Genomic DNA, 6000 nt, shown 5'->3' on the forward strand with positions numbered 1-6000 from the left:
TGAGGCATAGATTTTTACACATGCTAGACTGTCCAATTCCTCTCCTGGAAGGAGATTTGTTGTGGAGATTAAATGCTCAAAAACCTCACCCAAAAAGCAGTGACTCCATTTGCAAGTGCCACTGAATAACACACTCCAGTTCCAGCTTTCACTTGCCAACCAAACCAGGAAAAGAAACTGAGCTCACTTTGCTGAAGGTTTGTTTAAAAAAATGAGTAAGGCCATATGGGCTAGCAGGACCCCAGGAAGGCAGATCAAGATGGAGGGAGTAACCTGTTACAGTAAGAAACAATATTCCTTTTAAGAGGATCCAGCCTCTTCTAAGACAAATTTTTTAAACAAGGAATCAGCTTTGCCAGATCCCCTATAATACTCTAATCCTGGTTGTTAACAAACCTCACACTGATGAGTATTGAAGTATATAAGACTTGGAAGCTATAAGTAATAACGCCCAGAACATTCACCCCACAGTGCCAAATGCCTATACCCTGCAGACAGTAATTCCAGGTGACTATGATTGGTTCAGTGCTGGACTTATAAGGAGGATTCTTCTCCATTCCACTGGAAAGCAAGTCCCAATTACCATTTGCTTTTGAGAGGTAGGACCCCAAAACCAAAGTAACCACACAGTGTTGCTGGACTATCCTACCTCTGAGATTTAAAAACTCTCACACTTTGTTTTTTGTTTTTGTTTTTTTTTAAGAGAGAGAGAGAATTTTAATATTTATTTTTTAGTTTTTTTTGATGGACATAACATCTTTGTTTGTATGTGGTGCTGAGGATCGAACCTGGGCCGCACACATGCCAGGCAAGCACGCTACCGCTTGAGCCACATCCCCAGCCCAAAACTCTCACACTTTGTATAAGGAGAGTCCAGCAAAAGACCTGTGAGAGTTATGGCTAGATCAAGAGATCCTTTCATAAGTGGGTGACCTATTTATAGCCAACCCTGACTGTGAACACTGCCTTTCTAACGCTATGGTTCTTTTACTAGACCACCTTGCCTTGTGTGAATATAAGAAGTCCACTGAAAAGAGTCAGATTTTTGGGTGGGTACTGGGGATTGATCTCAGGGGTATTTGATCACTGAACCACATTCCCAGCCCTATTTTATGTAGAGACAGGGTCTCATTGAGTTGTTTAGTGCCTCGCTTTTGCTGAGGTTGGCTTTAAACTCGCAATCTTTCTGCCTTAGCCTCCTGATCCTCACCAAATCCTGGTGACTAGCCTATCAAGAGCTGGACAGACTGGAACTTTTTCACTGACAGGATCAACTTTGTGTATAATAGCCAACAGATAACTGGATACAAGGTGGAATCCAAGACTGCCTCTGGAAATATCAACCCATATAGCCTAACTGCTCTGATAAGAGCTCTTGGATTGTACAAAGGGAAAAAGGTAAACATTTATGCTAACTCAAAATATTTTCAGGATAGTACATGCACATGAAGCTCTTTGGAAAGAAAGAGGGTTCGTCCCCTTTGAAAACAAATACCTTAAAATATTGACATGGATCTAGGTTGTGGCCGAACCAGGGGAGTTGACAATCATACACTGTCCTAGTCATAAGAAGACAGATACTTATGTGGCCAGGGAAAATTAGGCTGCTGATAGGGTAGCCAAAAGGACCATACCAAAAAAGAAAAAATGTTTACAAGACCCTAATACCATAGCTTGAATTAGACCAATACAAACCTCATTATACTGACAAAGATGAGAAATGGGCCATAGAGTGGAGTTCTGACTTCCGGGATAACAGTACAAAGTGAAAACAGATTTCCCATGGGCTCATTCTCTTGCCTGAAGCACTGGTCTTGCCTTTGGTAAAACACCAACAAGAACTCTCTATGGGAGGGTTGCCTTGTCAAACATGCAAAGGCCATGCTTCCAACAGACTATTCACAGATGACTCAAAACTATGTCCTATACACACAAAACAATGTGAAAGGTAGCCAACTGTAAAAGACACAGAATGCTGTAGAAATGCAGGCTTTTGATGATTGGCAGAGAGATATAACCCAAATGTCCCATGCCATGGGAAACTTGAGCTATTTGCTGATACTGGTAGACATCTTCTCAGGGTGGGTTGAGGCTTATCCTACTAGCAAAAGAAAAGCTAAGGAAATTACAAAAGCCATCTTAAATGAGCCAGCCCCAGACATGGATTCCTCTCCTGGGTACAGACTGACAAAAGACTATCTTCCATTACAAAGTAATACAATAAGTGAGCAAAACATAGGATATCCAATAGAAGCTGCTTGTATCCTGAAGACCCCAATCTACAGGAAAAATGGAAAAGATGAATCAGACCTTAAAGACCTTAAATTACATCAAGGACTCATTTGCAGTGGGATAAGGTATTACCAATTATTCCCTTCGACTAGAGTGGTCCCCATAAGCAGACTTAAAATGAGCCCCTATCAAATACTGTATGGGAGATCCATCCTGGAACCCCAAAGGAAGAAGGGCAAACATGGCTATTGAAGAAGAAAACTAGATTAGAACACTATGTACAACATATCAGACAAATATTAACTATTCTATGTGAGTATGCTTCATTTAGGTCCCCACCAAGGGTAGAAACAGGGCTGCATCCCTTCTTGTAAAAGCCCAGAAGGAAAAATGACAATAATAGGCAAAAAGACTTCCATTCTGAGGATCCCCTTTATCATCTATTTTCAGCAGGAAATAGCTAGGAGATGTTGTCACCCATTTTCCATAGAAATGGAGGATAAAAATTGACAATAGGGAAATGTAACAGGATTCCATTTTATGCTTTGAGAACAAACTTTGCTGCCCAACCTCAGGTGGGTTGTTTTAAAACAGACATGTATTTCTTTCCTTACTTCTTCTTCTCCATCCCCCTTTCCTAAAAGTATAGAAAAGGAGACTAAGACTGTTCCAATACCCTAATAAGCTATCATGTCCTTCTCTGACTAAAGAAATATCACTTCCCATGTGAATAAACAGTAAAAATGAGAAGTAAAAACATGAATAAACTGTAAAAATGGGAACTGGAGCAATAACTATCTTGAGGACTGCACTGATCACTCATTTTAATATTTGTTAATATTTGGATCCCAGCCCTTGTTCTTCTTTTTTTAAAATATGCTTTCCTTTTCCATCACAACTTATGTACAAGTTTGACTTACGTTCTTATATTTTCCTGTACTTTTAGCCCATCTTTCACTAGCAGATTCTAATACCTCTCATTATTATATATTTCTGTGTGTGTGTGTGTGTGTGTGTGTGTGTGTGTGAAATAAGAGACTTAGAGTGTGTAAACACTGGTCGAGTGGTCATAAGTATATGTGACATAGTCTCTTCCAGTCCTGAGAATGTCCATCCTCAGAGGAGTCCTCTTTGGCAGGTAACATCCTGCATACCCTCACTTGTGGATGTCGTAGAAGTTAAGTCATGAACTTTTTAGGGGTGATTTTTTCCTTGCTGTAAAGTTCTACTAAAAAAAAGTTTTTTAAGTTTTCTTTTTAAAATTTATATATGACAGAAGAATGCATTCCAATTCTTATTACACATATAGAGCACAATTTTTTATATCTCTGGTTGTATACATAGTATATTCACACCAATTCGTGTCTGCATAACTGTACTTTGGATAATAATGATCATCACATCCCACCATCATTAATAACCCCGTGCCCCATCCCTTCCCCTCCCACCCCTCTGCCCTATCCTTGTTTCTCTTTTAAAAGCCTGGTTTTACCCCTGGCAGGGAGAATCCCAGCCTCTGGGACAGTAGTCCCTGTTTCTCCATTGCTAGCAGATCAATACAACTTTTACCTTTTTCTCAAAACTCTTTCCTCATTATTGGATTGGCAACAGAGACAAGAACTGAGCTTTCAGTATTAAAACTGTTGGGACATCCCACAAATACCTGGCTAAAGGCAAATTCCTGGGATCTTTAACGTGATACTCCAGAGATTCATGCTTTCTTCCACCCGCACCTATCTTGTTTTAGCAGAGACAGCAGCTCACTCTTACCCTGGGCAAGGACGTTTATACATTAGTGAGTCCAATAAAGAGGACTGCAAAAGCTCCCGCCCCAAGGCCACAGTGTGTGCAAATGAAAACACCTTTTGAAACTGTGCCCAAAATAAGGGAGAATTTTTAGACTCTATAAAGCCCACCCCTGCAACCCTGACACATGAATAAAATCATTACCCTTTTTGTTGTTGCTGCTGATCCAAGAGCCAGCCTAGCACTGTTGGTCAGAGCTGTCTCTCCGTTTTGGCTCTAGCAGAGGCTTCAATACAGTTTCCCTAGGTTTGGGCGCTGGATGCATTCACTTTCGGTCTCGGTCTCAGGTCTCATGCCTACCCAGGGGAGAGGGCTGACAGTTTCCCCTTCCCTCCTGTGCTCTGGGGATGCGGTTTGCTGACCCAGGACACAGCTGCAGCTGAGGCAGAGCCTTCCTGGGACCAGGACGACCACACACACACACACACACACACACACACACACACACTCACACACATACACGTCCCATCTACCCCCAGCACTCACCGCGGGCGGCTCCTGCACAGGGAGGCTGCGCTTAGGGCTGGGGACTGTGAGCTGGGTCCAACGGACCAGGCTTCCCTGAGCGGGGCTCCAATGTGCGTGATCAGGGCGCTGGAAGCGTCTCCCCGACGGGTCTGCTCCCCAACCTTTTACCCAGTCTGGGCTGGCGGAAGGAAGAAGACGAATGCAGCCAAGGACGATCACAATAAACACCAGGAACTGAGAACCCAGTCACAGAGAGCACGCAGGGACAAATCAAAAACACTGTTTTTTTTTTTTTTTTTTTTTTACAGATAAGAAAAGTGAACAGGAGGTGGACCTATTGATCTGTGATTCACACAGAAGCAGCCATGGGGGTGGGGTGGGGGGTGATGGACTGAATGAAGAAGAGACATAACTGTAACTGTCACATTTCCATGGCATTTTATAGTGTGCAGCAGTCTTAACATACTTTTCTATTATTGGGCTTCACAAAAGCTGTCGTTATTATTATGCTCTTTTTCTAGAAAACAGAATTCAATCTTAGGAGAGTTAATAGCTGTCCAGTATCCCAAGACACCAAGAACCACAATCATGAACCCCAGAGGCAGATATTCAGGTTGGGGTAAACAAACTCTGAGCCAAATCATCTGATTCCAAATCCAGGGGTCATTGAGGGGCAGTTGAATTGCCATCCCCTCGAACTAAGGATGTAACTGACTCCTGGAGTGTACAAAACTGTCACTCGAAGCCATCTGGGATACCCAGACATGGTACAAGAGAGCACTGAGCTCCTGTTTGCTGGTAAAAGGTCTGTTACAATAATCATTCTTCAAAGCTGGAAGAATGCTGGAGAACCTGCTGGACACCAAGGAAATTGTTGCTTCCCTTTCACTGAAGCAACAAAAGCCAGATTCTGAGAATTTCAAAACCAAAAGTCAGTATATTGGTTCTTAAGCACAATAGGAAAATGAGAAAGATCCATTTTTAAATCAGTACCCAAAGCACTTTAATTTACATATTTACCTGTAACTATACCATATTTACAAGTCCAAATTTTTAAATAATTTTAATTTTAAAAAATTCCCCTTAAAAACAACAAACCAACAGGCTAAAACCCCAGAATGGTGTATAGTAGTCAATCCACCCAAAGTATATTCTAATTTCATATTAATTGAAAGTAATCAACTGAATTGTTTAGTTGGCTTTGGAGCCTCAACCTTACACTTTCATGTCAACTTTATTTACTTAAATGGCTCCGGATCACATAAGGACTCTGCATTCTATCTGTGTCCACTTCTTGGTGGTTGCTGGGCAGGCAGCGTTCTCCCTGGGAATACTGTAAGTTTCTCTTTTGGAGGGAGAGGTCACATCTTGTTCAGCTTCATGTCTAGTACTTGTTCCATAAATGTGAATGGGTTAGAATTTTAAATCTTAAACTCAGGTCAAATATAGTTTGAGATGTGGCAGGTCAAGTAACACTTGAGGAAGACTGTTCTT

General features: G+C 41.7%; 1 protein-coding gene across 9 annotated transcripts in view; it reads right to left on the bottom strand.

The window, feature by feature from the left end:
• Positions 1-4714, bottom strand: part of LOC114085438 (broad substrate specificity ATP-binding cassette transporter ABCG2-like) — a 111761-nt gene extending 107047 nt beyond the window's left edge. For 8 of the 9 annotated variants that reach the window (XR_011708018.1, XR_011708016.1, XR_011708017.1 and 5 more), the window contains exon 1: positions 4525-4714. The gene's annotated coding sequence lies outside the window, so the exon portion shown is untranslated. The remainder of the gene's footprint in view (positions 1-4524) is intronic. The other variant, XM_027926573.3, reaches the window with a different exon arrangement.
• Between the last annotated feature and the right edge of the window lie 1286 nt (positions 4715-6000).

The sequence above is a fragment of the Marmota flaviventris genome, chromosome 7, assembly GCF_047511675.1.
Source record: "Marmota flaviventris isolate mMarFla1 chromosome 7, mMarFla1.hap1, whole genome shotgun sequence".
Taxonomy (NCBI): domain Eukaryota; kingdom Metazoa; phylum Chordata; class Mammalia; order Rodentia; family Sciuridae; genus Marmota; species Marmota flaviventris.